This window comes from Saccopteryx leptura, chromosome 3 (genome assembly GCF_036850995.1).
Source record: "Saccopteryx leptura isolate mSacLep1 chromosome 3, mSacLep1_pri_phased_curated, whole genome shotgun sequence".
Taxonomy (NCBI): Eukaryota; Metazoa; Chordata; class Mammalia; order Chiroptera; family Emballonuridae; genus Saccopteryx; species Saccopteryx leptura.
This window is the reverse complement of record NC_089505.1, coordinates 75284459-75303494: the sequence shown is the minus strand read 5'-3', so window position 1 is coordinate 75303494 and position 19036 is coordinate 75284459. Positions and strand designations below refer to the sequence as shown.

Below are 19036 nucleotides of genomic sequence, written 5' to 3'. Positions count from 1 at the left end.
TCCCAGTCTGAGCACACAGAAGAAGCATCCATCTATTTCTCCACCCCTCCCCCTCTCCTTCCTCTCCGTATCTCTCTTCTTCTCCCGCAGCCAAGGCTCCACCGGAGCAAAGCCACCCTGGGCACTAAGGATGACCCCATGGCCTCTGCCTCAGTCGCTAGAATGGCTCTGGTTGCAACAGAGCAACACCCTAGATGGGCAGAGCATTTCCCCCTGGTAGGCATGCCAGGTGGATCCCGGTCAGGCGAATGTGGGAGTCTGTCTGACTGCCTCCCCATTTCCATCTTCAGAAAAATACAAAAAATAAATAAATAAAAGAAAAAATACAACAATAAAAAAAAAATAAAGAAAAGAAAAGAGGGGGAAAAAAAGGGCATTTCCTTGTGCTAAAGCTCCAGGGAGCATGAAGTGAGCTTGAGTATGTCCTATGAAACATGGAGCTCTATGTTGACATATAAGACTTTGAAGAAGGAGGAACTGCTAAAATAGTTCATAAGCATTTGTCCCTAAGACAGCAGTCTTTATAGTGGAAACACCATAAGTAAATATTTGCTGTCTGTCTATACATTAAAGGGAGAATATGGCAAATGCTGAAAAGCCATGATCTTTGTGCCCCTCCCCTCCCCCAATCCCCTCCCTCTCCTCCCCCCCACCCTGTAACCCCAACACTGTTGTCCATGTCTCTGAGTCTCATCTTTATGTCCCACCTATGTATGGAATCCTATAGTTCTTAGTTTTTTCTGATTTACTTCTTTCGCTCAGTATAATGTTATCAAGGCCCATCCATGTTGTTGTAAAAGATCCTATGTCATCATTTCTTATGGCTGAGTAGTATTCCATAGTATATATATACCAAAACTTTTTAATCCACTCGTCCTCTGATGGACACTTGGGCTGTTTCCAGATCTTTGATGTTGTGAACAATGCTGCCATACCCATGGTGGTGCATTTCTTCTTTTCAAACAGTGCTATGGTGTTCTTGGGGTATATTCCTAACAGTGGTATAGCTGGGTCAAAAGACATTTCGATTTTTATTTTCTTGAGGAATCTCCATACTGTTTTCCACAGTGGCTGCACCAGTCTGCATTCCCACCAGCAGTGCAGGAGGGTTCCCTTTTCTCCACATCCTTGCCAGCACTTATTCTGTGTTGTTTTATTGATGAGCGCCATTCTGACAGGTGTGAGGTAATATCTCATTGTGGTTTTAATTTGCATTTCTCTTATCATTAGTGAAGTTGAACATTTTTTCATATGCCTATTGGCCATTGTGTGTCCTCTTTGGAGAAGTGTCTATTCATTTCTTTTGCCCATTTTTGGATTGGATTGTTTGTCTTCCTGGTATTAAGTTTTACAAGTTCTTTATAAATTTTGGTTATTAACCCCTTATCAGACGCAATGCCAAATATATTCTCCCATTGTGTAGTTTGTCTTTTTATTCTGTTCTTATTGTCTTTAGCTGTACAAAAGCTTTTAGCTGTGTCTTTAGCTTTTTAGTTTGATAAAGTCCCATTAGTTTATCCTGTTTTTTATTTCACTTGCCTGTGGAGACAAATCAGCAAATATATTGCTGCGAGAGATGTCAGAGAGCTTACTGCCTATGTTTTCTTCTAAGATGCTTATGGTTTCACGGCTTACATTTAAGTCTTTTATCCATTTTGAGTTTATTTTTGTGAGTGGTGTAAGTTGGTGGTCTAGTTTCATTTTTCTGCAGGTAGCTGTCCAATTTTCCCAACACCATTTATTGAAGAGGCTGTCTTTACTCCATTGTATTTCCTTACCTCCTTTGTCAAATATCAGTTGTCCATAGAGCTGTAGGTTTATTACTGGGTTCTCTGTTCTGTTCCATTGATCTATGTGCCTGTTCTTATGCCAGTACCATGCTGTTTTGAGTACAATGGCCTTATAATATAACTTGATATCGGGAAATGTGATACTTCCCACTTTATTCTTCCTTTTCAAGATTGCTGAAGCTATTTGTGTTCTCTTTTGGTTCCATATAAATTTTTGGAATATGTGTTCTATATCTTTAAAGTAAGTCATTGGTATTTTAATCGGTATTGCATTGAATTTATAAATTGCTTTGGGTAATATAGACATTTTAATAATGTTTATTCTTTCTAACCATGAGCACGGTATATGCCTCCACTTATTCGTATCTTCCCTGATTTCTTTTATTAATGTTTTATAATTTTCTGAGTACAAGTCTTTAATCTCCTTGGTTAGATTTATTGCTAGGTACTTTATTTTTTTGGTTGCAATGGTAAAGGGGATTGATTCCTTGATTTCTCTTTCTGACAGTTCATTATTAGTGTATAAAATGCCTCTGATTTCTGAGTATTGATTTTATATCCTGCCACCTTGCCGAATTCATTTATCAGGTCTAGTAGGTTTTTTGACTGAGATTTTAGGGTTTTCTATATGCAATATCATGTCATCTGCAAATAATGATAGTTTTACTTCTTCTTTTCCAACTTGAATGCCTTTTATTTCTTTTTCTTGTCAGATTGCTGTGGCTAGGACTTCCAGAACAATGTTGAATAAGAGTAGTGAAAGGGGGCACCCCTGCCTTGTTCCTGATCTATAGGGGATTGCTTTTAATTTTTGCCCATTGAGTATGATGTTGGCTGTGGGTTTGTCATAGATGGCCTTTATCATGTTGAGGTATGTTCCCTGTATTCCCACTTTGCTGAGAGTTTTGATCATGAATGGGTGCTGGATTTTATCAAATGCTTTTTCTGCATCCATTGAAATTATCATGTGGTTTTTCTCCTTTCTTTTGTTTATGTGATGAATCACATTGATTGATTTGTGAATATTGTACCAGCCTTGCCTCCCAAGAATAAATCCCACTTGATCATGGTGTATGATTTTTTTTATATATTGCTGGATCCGGTTTGCTAATATTTTGTTGAGGATTTTTGTGTCTAAGTTTATCAGGGATATTGGCCTATAATTTTCTTTTTTTGTGTTGTCTTTGCCTGGTTTTGGGATCAGAATTATGCTCACCTCATAAAAGGAATTTGGAAGTCTTCCTTCCTCTTGAATTTTTTGAAATAGCTTGAGAAGGATAGGAGTTAGTTCTTCTTTGAATATTCGGTAGAATTCACTTGTGAAGCCATCAGGCCCAGGACTTTTCTTTTTTGGGAGTTTTTTGATAGCTGTTTCAATCTCATTTGGTGTAATTGGTCTGTTTAGGTTTTCTGATTCTTCCAGATTGATTTTTGGAAGATTATATGATTCAAGGAATTTGTCCATTTCATCTAGGTTGTCTAGTTTTTTGGCGTACAGTTCTTCATATTATTTTCTTACAATATTTTGTATTTCTGTTGTGTCAGTTGTTATTTCTCCACTCTCGTTTCTAATTTTATTTATTTGAGTCCTCTCTCTTTTTTTCTTGGTGAGTCTCGTTAATGGTTCATCGATCTTGTTTACCTTTTCAAAGAACCAGCTCTTGGTTTCATTGATCCTCTGTATTGTTTCTTTAGCCTCTATGTCATTTATTTCTGCTCTGATCTTTATTATTTCCTTCCTTCTACGAGCTCTGGGCTTTACTTGCTGTTCTTTTTCTAGTTCTTTTAGATGCAGGGATAAGTTGTTTATTTGAGCTTTTTCTAGCTTCTTGAGGTATGCCTGTAATGCTATAAACTTCCCTCTCAGGACTGCTTTTGCTGTGTCCCATAAATTTTGAGTTGATGTATGCTCATTATTGTTTGTTTCTAGGAATTTTTTAATTTCTTCTTTGATCTCAATGTGAACCTATTTGTTATTTAATAATATGCTATTTAGTTTCTAAGTGTTTGAATGTTTTTCAACTTTTTTATTGTGGTTGATTTCTAGTTTAATGCTATTGTGATCAGAGAAAGTCCTCGATATGATTTCAATCTTCTTAAATTTGTTGAGACCGCTTTTGTGCCCTAACATGTGGTCTATTCTAGAGAATGTACCATGAGCGCTTGAAAAGAATGCATATTCTGCTGTTTTAGGGTAAAGGTTCTGAAGATATCTATTAAATTGAGTTGATCTAATATGTCCTTTAAGTCTGCTGTTTCTTTGTTAACTTTCTTTCTTGAGGATCTATCTAATGATGTTAATGGGGTATTGAAATCCCCTACTATTATAGTATTGCTGTTGATCTCACCCTTTAAGTCCATCAAAGTCTGCTTTATATATTTAGGTGCTCCTATATTAGGTGCGTAGATATTTATAATGGTTATATCTTCCTTCTGAATTGCTCCCTTTATCATTATGTAGTGACCTTCTTTATCTCTACCTATGGTCTTTGTTTTAAAGTTTATTTTGTCTGATATAAGTATTGCTACCCCAGCTTTTTTTTCATTTCCCTTTGTGTGAAATATTTTTTTCCATCCTTTTATCTTCAGTCTGTGTGCATCTTTTGATTTAAGGTGTGTCTCTTGTAGACAGCATATGTATGGGTCCTGTTTTCTTATCCATGCAGCTATCCTATGTCTCTTGATAGGATCGTTTAATCCATTAACATTAAAGGTTATTACTGATATGTAATTGTTTATTGCCATTTTTTTCTTTAAAACTGTTTTCTTCTTTTATTATATTATTTTTTTCCTTTGATCTGTTTACAACAGGTCCCTTAGCATTTCTTGCAGCCTTGGTTTGGTTGCAGTGAATTCCTTGAGTTTTTGTTTTTTTTTTTGTCTGTAAAGCTTTTTATTTCTCCTTCAATTTTAAATGATAGCCTTGCTGGATAAAGTAGTCTTGGTTGTAGTTTCTTGTCCTGCATTATTTGAATATTTCTTGCCATTCCCTTCTGGCCTCAAGTGTTTCTGTTGAGAAGTCAGAAGTCATCCTTATGGGGGCTCCTTTGTAGGTGATAGTCTTTTTTTCTCTAGCAGCTTTTAATATTTTCTCTTTATCATTTAGCTTTAGTATTTTAATTATGATGTGTCTTGGTGTCGGTTTCTTTGGGTTTCTCCTTAATGGAGTCCTCTGTGCTTCCTGAACATGTGAAATGTTTTCCTGCCTTAATTGGGGGAAGTTTTCCGCTATGATATGTTTGAACAAAGTCTCTATCCCTTGTTCTTTCTCTTCTTCTTCAGGAACCCCTATGATGCGGATGTTATTTCTCTTCATGTTGTCACAGAGCTCTCTTAGAGTTTCCTTCGAATTTTTGAGTCTCTTTTCTTTTTTCTGCTCTGCTTCCGTGCCTTTATTTATCGTGTCCTCTAACTCGCTGATTTGATTCTCTGCTTCATCCATCCTGCTTTTAATTCCTTCCATTGTATTCTTTATTTCAGATATTGTATTTGTCATTTCTGACTGATTCTTTTTATTATTTCAATGTCCTTTTTTATATTTGTTATCTTTTTATTTAGGTTTTCATAATGGCCATCTATGGTTGTTGTAATATCTTTGAGCATCCTAACAATCGTTATTTTAAACTCTGCATCTGGTAATTTGGTTATATCTGATTCACTTAGGTCCTTTTCTGGGGATTTCTCTTGGTTTATTTGTTTTGTATTTCTCTGCCTCCGCATTTTCTCTTCACGAGAGTGGCTGTGATCACGCGCTCGGGTTTACAAGCGTAGGTGGTCTTGGCCTTTGCCCCGTCCCAGTGTGTGATGTTATGCTCAGTCCTGAGGGCACTGGCGAGTACCTTTGCTCAGCTGCAGGTCTCCACCTGTTTCCGGGCTTTCACCCTGCCCTTGCAGGAGGAGATCGTTCGAGGGACGGCTGCTAGCCTTGGCTCTACCCCGGGGAGGACTGAATGCCCAAGCTCAGCTCAGTAGCAGAACTCCTCCTCTTCTGGGCTTTTGGCTCCATCCCCATGGGAGGAGCCGGCTACCAAGTCAGACCAAGCCTGGGTTGCATGGGCGGGGCAAGGCTGTGCTCCTGTGCCATTGCTCAGAAGCTGGTCTCCACCCTTTCTGGGGTTTCTGCCCTTCTCCCGCAGGCTGGATGACAGGCTGCCGGCAGCTGAGCTTGATTGCTTTTGCATGCCCCCTTCTCCCCAGTTGGGCAAGATTGAGCTCACACCTGAGCCCAGTGGTTTCCAGCCGGCTTCATCCCCTGCCAGCAGAACCGCACTTTTGTCTCCCGCTGCCGCCCGCCCTCCGGCGAGCCCTCAGCCAACTGGGTGGGGGCGTGGCAGCTCAGACCCTAAGACTCACTAGTGTAGACCCAAAAGCTCCCTCCTTCTATGCGACTCTGCTCTGAGTGCCATGGGGGAACTTGTTTGGCTGGTCTCCTGCTTCCCTTTGCTGGTATTGCTGTTTCTGGGGAAAATATTCACTTCAGCTTTGGGAAGTGACTCATCCCAGGGGTTAGGGTGACTATCTCCCAAAATGTTTCTCCCTGTGCTTCCTAGATTACACTCTCTTCCAGTTACTCTGGTCCTCTCCTCTCTCCTTGTCCCCAGGAGCCCTGGGTGAGTGGTTGTGAGAGAGTTCTGTGCAGTCACTTTAAGAAGGATCCTGGGTCTGAAAAATCAGACTCTTTCTCACAAACAGTATCCTGACTTGTTTCCAGCTAAATACTGTCCTTATGCCTCTTCTGGGCTCTGGGGCTGCAGGCTGGGGCTTTGTTCCTGGGGCTCAGGACCCTTCCCCCTTTGCTAAACTCACTTCCCACCACGCGAGTCTCTCCCTGCTGCCGTTCACTCTGGGGAGCTGGGCAGCCCTGTCCGCGTTTCTGCTTTTTCTACCAGTCTCGGTGTGGCTTCTTCAGTGTTCCTTAGTTGAAGAATCCTCTTAGTTTAGTCCAAAGTTGGTTTTTCCAGATGCTAGTTCTTAAAATTAGTTTGTAATCCACTTTGGTTCTGGGAGGTAGATGTTGGTATGTCCACCTACTCCAGCGCCATCTTGTCCCTATAAGCAGGTCTGGGTTTGAGCTTTATCACAGCCCTCATGGACTTCCAGCAGATCCTGAATCCCGCATGAGTAGCCACACCTTCCCCCACTGCCCTTCTGACCTGACTCAGATCATTACGACCCGCTCAGAGCCCTGCTTTTTGTCTCCACGGGTGACCTGCTCATCCTTGTCCTCTCCCTCCCTCCCAGCCCTCTCTGTCCCCTATACATGGCTTGGGCAGGGAGACATGCCTGGGGACTCAGCCTGCCTGAGGCCTTTCGTATCACCCTGAGAAAAGCCCAAGATGTGACCAAGACTCAGGGTCCTTGTGTCAGCAGGGAAATCCATCTGCACAGATGAGAATTCAGGCACCTGGAGTGGGCATGGTGTGGTCTTTGTGGAAAAGGGTGGTGGAAATGTTCTCAGACTGGGTTGTGGTGATGGCTGCACAGCTCTGTAGGTTTCCTACAGACAGTGATGTGCACACTTAAACCAGGGGACTGTGATGTGTGTGATGTCCTCATAGTGGTCCCTGAGACCCTGCTCTTCTTTCTCCTAAGAACCCCGCCTGCATCCTCCATCAGGGCTGAGCCAGGGTCTGTGATCCCCAGAGGACAGCCTGTGACCATCTTGTGTTGGGTCCCAACTTGGACTGATATCTTCCATCTGGAGGACAAGGATTATTGTACTGCTTATTAGGAAGAGAAAGTCAAGTATTTACATGGGTCACAGGGGACAGAGGCCAAATTTCTCATTCCTGCAGTGAGTAAGAACACTGCTGGTCCTTATCGCTCCCTCTATTATTTACATGGAACACACACCTGGTCTCTGTGCAGTGAGTTCCTGGAGCTTAAGGTGATAGATGAGCACGTGTCTGCTCTGCCCTCAGGTTTGCAGTAGGTCCCTGCACCCTGTCCCCAGCTGTGTGTCTGTCCTCAGGCTCTCTCTCCTGCTAACCTCCCCCGCCCTGTGGCTCCCTGCCCTCTGCACGGGTGATCCTCAACCTTAACACCTGGCTCAGGGCCTGGAGCCCTGTTCCCCTCTGGACCCCATGGTGATATCAATACTCAGCCCAGCCTCAGAGTGGGCACAGAGTTAACCCTGGTGGGCTGGGTGGATGTTGGGGACTGAAAAATAAACAGGGTATGTTGCAGTCTGAATATCTAGGGGTCAGAGGTGTTGGGCCCAACCCCCCATCTCACTTGCCTGATTGAGTTGCAGGAGGCTGTGCTTGATTTTCGCTTGTCCCGCCCATATTCCCTGGAAGGGCTGGAAGCTAGTTTCCTATTGATGTAAAGTTAGATTTGACTAGTATGGTGGGGGTTGTTTTTGAGTTGCCTTGGAAACTTAATTGGATTGCTAATGGACCACATTTTAGCCAGGAATAAAGACAGATGTCTTTCTGGGGGAGCCATGTTGTGGCTCAGGAACATTGGCAAGCCATGGAGTCCTCCCCAACCCATTTAGTATGTATATATCTTTAAATCTCTGTCTATCTTAAATTCAATTTCATACCTTTTCCGGCTCAAGACCCCGGAATAGACTCACCGCGGCTGGATTGCGACAGTTAGCACCCAACGTGGGGCATCAAGAAAGGGAAAAAATAGAGGTAATGAAAGCTCCCAGAGGTGTGCGCATAAGTAAGTATAAAGCTTTTAAAAAGTGAAGCTTTAAAGTAGAGTTTTGGGGGAAAGTATAATAGTAATTTGGGAGAAAAATAACTATGGGACAAATAGGTTCAAAAGTGAGGGACCTTTTTCTTTTTTTACAAATGTTTTTGTTCGAGAAAAAGTTGTTTGACCAGAATAAGGTAGAAATAGAAGGATATTAATATGAGAGCTTGGCATCTGAGAATAACTCAGGAAAGAATGAGAAAATTGTTACTGTGGCCATTTTAAACTTTGGGTCTCTGCCTCCCTCTGCTGGGTTTTTTTTTTATGATTATCGGGCTGATTCTGGAACCTGTAGTTCAAACTCCTCACCCCAGGTGGGGGTGATGAGTGAAGAGCGGGTAGAGTGACACAGACAAGGCCACCGGGGAACTAGGGTTAGTGCTAGCCTTGCGGCTCATCTTGCCCCATGCCTTTGAGGTGAAGTGAGCAGGCGGAGGGGAAGCAGTGGCTTTCCAGGTCAGCGTGGCACAAAAGACACACATGCTGCTGGAGAGGGCTCTGGCCGGTGCTTGAAATCTGCATGTAAGAGGTGCAAGGCAGGGAAGGCGTGCCCCAAACAAAATACAAGGCTCCAGATGCAGCCAAGTTCCATGTCGTGCAAGCGGGTGGCACTGTGATGGGTGTGGCAGGCCTGGGGCCATGGCACTAGGGCAGGCTGACCATTGTGCAGGCGGTGTGTGGCACTGCCCATGAGGCCCAGCCCCGGAAGGCCCCAGGAGGCAAGATCAGGGAGTTGAATGGGAAAGCCTCCCTCTCCCCAGTAAACTAAGTCTGCCACTCAGCTAGGGTTGAGAAGAAGAGATTTAGGCTGCCAGACATAGCAGCTATTAGAATTTGAAAATAATTAGAAGACTCGGATGCTTTTTAAAGTTGTATTATTATCTAATTTTCTTTAATGTTTTAGCTACAATACTCTAAACTGTCACTCTATTTCTTTCCTATTCCATGCCTGGAAAGAGAGCAAAGGGAACGCCATTTTTAGTATGGCTAAACAGAATCTCATGCAGCTGCCTTGAGATTTCTTAAAGAAAGTTCTGTTTGGCTTTATCCTTATTATATTCCTATCAAAATAGCCCTGAGTAAGATCAAGCAGGCCACTTTCCAGTCTCTAAAATCCCAGATTTTACTCCATTTATGTAACTTTTGTTTTTGAAGTCTTTGCTTAATGTCTAAATGTGATTTTTAAGGCCTAAATTAAGTTCTTGCATGCAAAAGTTGGAAATGCTGGCTCCAATATTGAAAAAATAATAAAGTTCTATTCCTACAAGTTTAAAATTTTAATTGGAACAAGTAAAGCACGTCATTTAAATTTAAATAGAATGAAATGTGGATCCCAAAGACTGGCTAATTTAGCTAGGCTGCTCCAAGATAAAGTTGCAGCAGCTACAAGGCTTGGAGCAGCATGGATTTGCATAATAAAAATGTAATTTTTTTACTATAGGAAAATAATGAAAGTTACACTGGAATTTTCAGCCTTAATATACTCTTTAAATTGCCTATTAATTAATAGGATAGAGATGTTTTGAAAAATACAGGAGCATTACTAATAAGTCCTAATAATTTGTCAGTGCTCAAATGTTTAATCAAGGATTTTTGCCCACTAAAGGATTACAGTCTGAAAATTTAGCATAGGGACTTTAGCAGCTCCTGCTACACCTATAATGCATTGTGCAGACCAAATTACTTAGAAATCAAATAATCCTGTATAGGTAGATCAGTAGTTCCTTTTTCAGGAGAAACTTAAGACAGCTGCTCAATTGGTACAAGAGCAGTTACAGCTTGGGCACATTGAACCTTCTAATAGTCCATAGAATATGCCTATATTTGTTATTAAAAAGAAATCAAGAAACTAGAGGCTATTACAAGATTTAAGAGCAATAAATAAAACTATAGAGATTATAGGTCCTCTCCAGCTAGGACTTCCCTCTATGATATTCTTGTTTCTTATCTAGATAAAGACACTGTGCTGACCATTTTGCAACAATTAGAATATTCTTTAAAAGAATCAGGACTTTATATAACTCCTAAGAAAATACAGCAATCTTTACCTATCTGTTATTTAGGATTATGCGACGAAAAATTTGTCCATGGAAACTAGAATTTAAGACGAATCATTTGCAAACTTTAAATGATTTTCAGAAATTCTTAAGAGGCAACAATTGGTTTAGACCTTCCTTGAAATTAACTACCGGGGAACTGAAGCCACTTTTTGATATTCTTAGAGGCTCAGCTGCACCAGCTTCTCCTCAGCTACTTACAGCTGCAGAACAGCAAGCTTTACAGCTTGTAGAAAAGGCCTTGCAGCAAGCACAACTAAAACGCATAAATCCTGAAGAATCAATTACTTCACTAAATTTATCCCTTGAGTTACACTCCAATGGGACTATTGTGGCAAGCTTCAGGTCCTATTGAATGGGATCATTTAGCTCAGGGGTCGGGAAACTTTTTGGCTGAGAGAGCCATGAATGCCACATATTTTAAAATGTAATTCTATGAGAGCTATACAATGACCTGTGTACGTTACACATTATCCAATAAAAATTTGGTGTTCTCCGGGAGACAGCTGTGACTGGCTCCACAACCATGAACATGAGCAGTAGGAAATGAATGGATTATAATACATGAAAATGTTTTATATTTTTAACGTTATTATTTTTTTATTAAAAGTTTTTTTGCGAGCCAGATGCAGCCATCAAAAGAGCCACATCTGGCTTGCGAGTCATAGGTTCCCAAACCCTGATTTAGCTGTAACTCCTAAGAAAGTTTTATCTTCATATTTTGATCTTGTTGCCTCCTTAATTATATCGAAGGGTGTAGGCGACTTTTAAAGCTTATAAGTTTTGAGCCTCAAATTATTGCTGTTCCTTTTTCAAAAGATCAACAACAATGGCTCTGGGAAACTTCCATAAAATAGCAAATTGCTTTTGCAAATTCTACAGGTCAAACTGATTCTCACTACCCAGCTAATAAAATAGTTCAATTTTTATTAGTTACTACATTTGTCTTTCTTGCTCATTTCTGATGCACCGACAGTCTTTACTGATGGGAGCAGCTCAGGAATGGCAGGCTTAATAATTAATGGACAAATTTATACTGAAACAGTCACCTTAAAATCAGCTGAAAGAGTAGAATTACATGCAATTAACATGGCTTTTCAACATTTGCCATGTTCCTCCTTTAATCTGTATATGGACAGATAATCTTTACTTATGATTGTTTCCTCTATAGAGACTGCTGTCTTAGAGACAACTGCTAATAAGAACCTGTTTCAGAAATTTCTCCTTTAAAAACTTGTATGTCAACATAGAGCTCAATATTTTATGGGACATATTTGAGCTCACTCCATGCTCCCTGGAGCTTTAGCACAAGGGTATGCCCTTGCTGCAGACTGTTAAATCCTGTCCAAAGTGTCCTATACTACAATCTGTCCCCTCGTTAAGAGCTAACCCTCGAAGACTCCTACCAGGAACCTTAGCAAATGAATGTTACTCATATACCTTCATTTGACAAACAGTCCTTTGTCCACGTTACAGTGGGTACTTATTCTAAATTTATAGTAGCCTCTCCCAGAACAAGTAAGGCTACTAAACATGTTTTATCTCTTTGTTTGTATGTATTTTCTATTTTAGGAATTCCTAAACTGATTAAAACTGACAATACTCCTACATATGGAGGAAAAACATTTACTATATTTTGTCAAACCTTTCAAGTTACTGGTATTTCTTACAATCCTCAAAATCAAGTATTATAAATTATACCCAACAAGTATTTAAAAGTCAATTTAAAAAATATATAAAAGGGGGAGTTATGTCTGGAACTCCTGCAAATCTTCTTTATCATGCTTTTTACTTTAAAAAATTTCTTTTGAATGCTGATGTACAGGGTTATTCAGCAGCAGAGAGACTCTGGAATCCTACAAAAGACACCAAACCTCTTTCTCTTTCAAACTTCTACCCTCTTTTATCTGATCCAGCTAATAATTCTGTTCTATTCTGTCTTTTTCCAAATAGTTCCAGATATATGGAAAAAGTTTATATAGGTGGATGAGGACCCTCAAACCCCTCAGCAAGATCTTCTGAGCATGGCTTTTCAGGTGTATAATGACCAAAAGAGGAACAGAAGAGGCAGACAGCCCAAAGAGATCAGGCAAAATACCAGCTCTTGGCATACACCCTTAAAGGCTCCAATGCACTGAAGGGGCCTCACAGGTCTCTATCCGGGCCCTGCTTCAAGAGTGGAAAGGAAGGTCATTGAGCTAAAGCCTACCTAGCTCAAACAAATCAAACCATTGGCTGTGGGAGGAGAAAGAGAGAAGGAACAGAGGAGGGTGGGAGGGAGGGAGAGAAGCAGATGGTTGCTTCTCCTGTGTGCCCTGACCAGCAATTGAACCTGGGATGTTTGAGCGCCAGGAGGAGGACTTGCCCTAGACCCCTGAGTGAGTTTGATCAAGCAACTTACTGAATTTTGCAACTGTGCCAGGTCCTGGGGGGGACCGAATGTGGGGGCTGGGGGTGTGGAAGCAAGGGTCTTGAGGTTGGGTAGGGGAGGTGGCTGAGGGGCAGGTGTATGGGAGCTCCCAGTGGAAGGAGGGCCTCTGCTGGCTCCAGAGGCAGGTCACCATGAGAAGGGGACAGAGGCTGCAGGAGTCATTTACTGACCCTTTCTGACTCCTAGGACCACCCTGTGAAGTCACCCTCCCACCCACAGGAGGAGGTCCCCAGGCAGGTGAGTCACCTGGGCCTGTGCCCAGGGGAGTGCTGGGAGGGGCAGGTCCTGCCCAGTGGAGAAGGAGCTCCTCCCTCACAGGTCCTGTCTGGGCAGGGTCTTGTCCCCCTGTCCCTGACCCCCTGTCCTCTGCTTCCAGACCCCACCTCCCAGAATTAAACGGTGGTGAACTGTGTCTGCATCAGCCTTGCTCGAGCGGTCTTGCTGATCCTGGTGGTGATTCTGGCAGAAGCTGGGCACAACCAGTGCAAGTCCTCGCACGCACCACGGGGATGGAGGCAAGAGGAAACTCATTAGAGAGATGAGACCCCAGGGCCCAAGGCTCACGCTGGAGGCCCTGGAGACTGAACCGCATGCACACTGTGCGCCACCTGAAGGCTGTTTCAGGACTGCACTCTGTCCTCAGAAGCGGTGATTCCCCCGGCCGCTCCTGGGTGGTTCGTCTCAGGTCGCCAGGCTTTGGCTCCAGGTCTGACCCTCATGAAGATCACGACCCCGCCTGCCTCTGCCCTGGGTCTCCCTTCTCTCAGGGTCTAAGACAGAGGCCGGGTCCTGCAGCCCCTCCCCCTCCGCGCCTGTCCCTAACCCCTCCTCCCCTCTGCCCATTTCTGAGGCTGCAGGTGCCCAGGTCCGGCCATTTGCTCTGTTCTCACGCCTCTCCCCGAGGTCTCAGCGTCTGGGCTGCCCTCCCAGTCTGATCGCCCCACACCCGCTCTGGGATTTCCTCCCTCCTCCTTTCTCCTCCTGTGTCCTCATCTTCCCCGCTGCTTTCCAGGAACTCTGCTGCTCAGGAGGAGCCTTGGTGTCACCCACTCCTGTCACCTGTGCAGCGGCACCTGCTCTGGCTCCCAGGCACCCGCTTCTCCTGTGCCTGGAAAGGTCTCTGTCTCCTTCTCTGTCCCCTCCGTTCCCCACCAGCTTGGATTAAAGGTCAGGGAAAGAAATTCAAACCAAAATCAGTGAGATGTCCCATCAGGACAACTATGACTGAAAATAACAGCGGAGGAGGGAAAAATGAGACGAGTTACGGGATATGGAGCGGAGGCGGCAGTGCGCACGGCTGTTGGGAGTAGAACGCGTGCACGCGCCCTGTGCTCCTCCCTCAAACGTGACCCCGGAATTGCCCTGCGGCCCGCAGTCCCGCGGGGACACGCGTGCAGAGAAGTGACAGCATTGCTTCAGTGCTTGCACACCCGTGTGCACACCAGCCTGACTCACAGCAGCCCACGTGGCCTCAGTGCTTTTGCGCTGTGGAGGAGGGAGCAGACACCTGTGACATAGTACGGGGAACTCCGGATGCTGGGACGATGAGGTACGGATTGTCCCCGGAGCCTCTGGAGGGAACGCAGCCCTGCTGACACCCTGATTTCAGCCCGTGAGGCCCCTTTCGGACCTGCGACCTCCAGAGCCGGAAGATCACAAACCATGTTGCTGTGAGCCGCCACCGGGTGCTGACCGGTCACAGCAGAAGCAGGAATCTCACACACCTGGTGTCCGACACTCTGTGGTCTCAGGACACCCTCAGGCTTCTAAATAATCTGGGCGGAGCTTTCCTCAGAAGCCTCTGGCCTCACCCCGGAGCTTTCAAGCAAAGCTCCTCCTCAGAGCCGGAAGTCCAGCCCTGCACACCGAGGGCAGCAGGGGCTGGAGGATGCCTGTAACTCTGAGATGCTTGCTGCCTGGTGACTGGGCTGTCGTGTGCCGGGTCCCTGTGTGACCGGAGCGCAGTCCTCCCTCACCTCTCTCCTGCAGTGCAGGGCTGGGCAGGGTGACCCCGGGCCCTCCCCGGTCCGCAGCACAGGCAGGAGACTGTGAGGAGGAGGCTCACTCTGCTGTGACCGAGGTGTCTCCTCTTCAGAAACTGTCGACCCCTTGACCCCTCTGTGCTCCTGACTCTGTGTCCTCTGCGGGAGGAAGAGGTTCTTCCAACACGGGGGCTGACTGCAGGGCCCCAGCACCCTGCTGAGAGCAGGAACCATCCCCTCTAACAGTGCTGCTCAGCTTCCCAAACGTAGTCACTGAAGGTCCTTTTGAGGCGGGAGAGTAAGAAGCTGGGGAAATTTCTTGACAAATGGAATAAGGGAGGCTGAGACCACATCAGGAAACAAGGCCACACAATTTGCATAACTCACAGCCAGTGGATGAATCATAAAGTTTTATCCTCCCTAACCAAGGACACTGAGGAGGAAATAGTTTACACATTCCAGACCATTCCAGGCAAATGAGCCTCAGTCTCAGTTCCTCTACAATAACACTTTTGAAAAAATGAAATGATACTGACCAGGAAGGAACCCTAACACTACTTTACACACATTTTGATGAATGAGCATATTGAAGGACAGACCTGGAAAGCTAATAAATATTCTGGTAAGACCCTTACTCTGAGACCTGACCTAGGATTCACGGCCTCCATCTGCTGAAGAAAGAGAAAAAGCCTCCAGACAAAGAACCCAGAGGCATGCTCAGTCTACAGCACTCCCATACTTTTTGCTCCTACACTAAGGGTCCCCACGAGACTTGCACCCAGGGAGCAGTGGTGGTGGCAGCTCCTCTCAGTCTAACCCCCTAAATCTGTCTCCAAGGCCCCCTTTTCTCTGACTTCTCAGTGAGCTAAAGCAGCCCTGTCCGGGCTCTCCTGTGGCTTCTCCTGTCCTAAGCCCTTCCTTCATTGCACTGTCCCCAGCTGGAATAAACACTCTCCCAAAACCACCTGGATTCGTCTGGTGAAATCTTTCCTGCATGAAGTCAAAAACCTCAGGCTACTTGCTGACCTGAGACAGACCTGCTCCGGGCCCAGTCCCCGTCTGGTAATGCTTTCAGCTTCCCGCGGTCCTTTCTGAGACATTTCCTCTTGTCACCTGTGCTCCATTGTCACCTGTGCCCCAGCGTGCTTTCTAGATCAGAAGGGAACCCAGGCTTATGTGTGCACCTCCTGCCCTGGACCAGGGGTCCACCTTGTCTCCAAGTTCTTGAGTTTCTTTTACTGGGAACCATACGTACTTAGAAAACACGACCTGGGGTTACGTGAACTCGGGGCTATGGGGGTTTTGTTCCGTATGGACCGCTTAGTACCAGGAAGGGTGCAGAATGTAACACCACACAGGCATCCCCACTGGGTGTGACATTACAGGATTCACTTATGTTGTATTTGTGTCCCTTATATGAAAACCCAATTCTTAACACAATCTTATAGATCCCTTTCAAAAAAAGTTTGTTTAATCACGTGGCTGTGGTCATTGAGCGTAAGCTTATCTTTACTTTCATTTGCTTATATTCATGTCAGGCTGTGCTTCCCAATTCTTAATGGTTTAATTGTGTTTTGGAAGATGTCAAATCCTTTTAGGTTTCAGAAGAGACAATTACATAGAGTGGTATGTTCAGAGATAACCACTTCGTTCTGTCCCCTTCACCCTACACCCCTACCTATAGGAGGTAACTAGTTTTGTTAGTGTCAGGTTTTCAGAATGAAAATATAGGTGAAAAACACCTCCTTTCTTTAAAAAAAATTATCAAAGTATATACATTGTCTTGTAACTTGCTGTTTTTCTTGTTTCCCATTGCTCCTGTAAGAAACTCCCACAAACGTCATGCTCAACAAGAGCCACACTTACGATCTGACACGTCTAGAGCCTGGGTATCTGACACGGGTCCCCTGGGCTGACAGGACGGTGTCTTCAGGGCTTGTGTTCTCCGGGGGCTCGAGGGGTGGATTCATTCCCTCACCTTTTCCAGAGTCACAGGTCTCCCCGCAATGCCCCATTCCTAGTTCATGGCTCCTCCTTCATCTTCAAAGGGGGTAGTCTGTGGCAGGTTGCATTCTCCTCAGCTGCATCTCACTGACCCCTTTTCCATCATTCACTCCACTTCTTTGACACTCATCTGTACAGCTTCTCCTGAGGTGCAGAATCTCACACAACTGGGGAATCCAGAGACTCACTCCCCTGTTCCCTCTTTCGATTGGCTCCCCCTAGGCAGAGGCACAGCATTAAAAAAACTCTTGCCACATTCTCAAATGCATCCCCATTTTCTTACTTGACCTACAACATCAAGATGCATAATTCATTTTTTAAATACACGCATCCTAAGACTCAGTTCTCTCTGCAAAGTGTTTAGTTACTTATCTCTTGAGCTGTTCCTATATGGCATTCTCACTTCTTCTTAACTCATGATGGCTGAGACATTTGTCCTCCTCATTCTAGTTCGAAGGTATCTCGAATTCCCACTTCTGGAATTCGCAGCCTCACAACCTGGAAATTTCCTCCATTTTTGTACTCCAGTTTATAAACGTCTCTTCAGCTATGTCTTGTCCTGGATGGAGAAACTTTCTTTGCTTATCTTCATTCTGCTATGTTGTTCATATCTAAAACTTCCAAATCATCTCAAGGATGTCTTACTCTTCTGTAATAGAGTCCATACTCTTGTCTGAACAATTCAGTATTCCCCTTTATTTTTATCAGATATTTACACATTTCATCTTAAGTCACTCTTACGTTTTCTTACTGACTCTATTTCATTGCACAAGACAGTCCCCATTAGTGTAGACCACTATCCTTAGTGCTTTGTCATGTATGAGGGTGACTCTACAGTCCATTCTTGTTGGAAGTCTCTTCCCCTCACACACCTGATCTTCTGCAGGTTTCTTCCAAGGCCGTCCTGGGAGTCAGGCTGATGGTGGAGAGGTAATGATAGCAGCTGCTCCTGCTCCTTGGTGTCCACTCTTTCAGACCTAGCATCTGCCCAGGGTTGTGTAAGGTGGGGACAGGTAATGCTGGCCTCATGCTCACATTTTGGATGCACTCATGCTACTAAAAATAACCAGTGAGTTTGTGCAATAACTCTGTTTCCCACACCCCATGGGAGGAGTGACTCAGTGCTGACAAAGGGGGTGGGTCCGTGAGCAGAGCAAGAGCAGCCCACCCACAGACACAAGGTAAGGGGCACCCCAGCTTCCAGCCTTCACCTGAAGCCCTACCTTCCCTTTTTGCAAGAACCTGACTGGGAACTCGCATTCTAGGGACCCTTGATGGGCCTGGGCTCTGGCTGCCATTCAGCTTTATTCTCTGTTTTTTTGTTTTGTTTTTTATTCTGGTTTCCTGTCTCTTTTGGGAACTTTCATATCTCTTTTCCCTCAAATGGTGACTTTTGCATATTTCAGAAACAGTCTAGCGGCATTTATGGGTATTCGAAGCAGACAAGGGCTCTAGAGTGGATGTAACAAATGTTTCTCTTCACTGTGGAGTCCGACACCATGATCCTGCTGTGTCTGCACGTGGTCTGAACCAGAACAGTGACCGGTCCCCTCTCCTGAGCCAGGAACCGGGGACACCGCGACCACGCTGAGGAGAGAGGTTCATGACAACACGATCCAAACAAGGAAAGAGATAAGATGCTACTGTCTGGGTCACACGGGCAGTAGATGACAGATGAATATTTATGTAATGGTTATCTGTTTCTTAAATATTAAACGTTGAACCCAAATAAAAGTCCTCTAAAGCTTACATGCAGGACCGCAAAATGAGGAAGAGAACCCTGCCCAAGGAGCAAGGGGTTCTGAGGGGCAGGAAGGAGTCCGGCTTGGTCCTAGAAAGGAAACCCACACTCTGGGGCTGGAAGGGACATGTTTCCTTCCTTTATTTTTATCTAGTTCCCCTTGGTGCTTATTGTCAGAGACACTGGACCTGAACTGCACAGGGAGATGGTGGACCTGTCCCTGCTGATCTGAGCTCTGCAGTCACAGGGACCCACGTCTTCCTGAAGCATCTCCAGGGCTGGTGACCACTGTCCATGGTGAGGACCCCACAGGGAGGAGCTGATGG

At 44.5% G+C, this 19036-nt stretch overlaps 1 protein-coding gene across 2 annotated transcripts in view; it reads left to right on the top strand.

The window, feature by feature from the left end:
• LOC136399362 (leukocyte immunoglobulin-like receptor subfamily A member 5) overlaps window positions 1–19036 on the top strand; it is a 429345-nt gene that overhangs the window by 346184 nt on the left and 64125 nt on the right. The window lies entirely within an intron of this gene.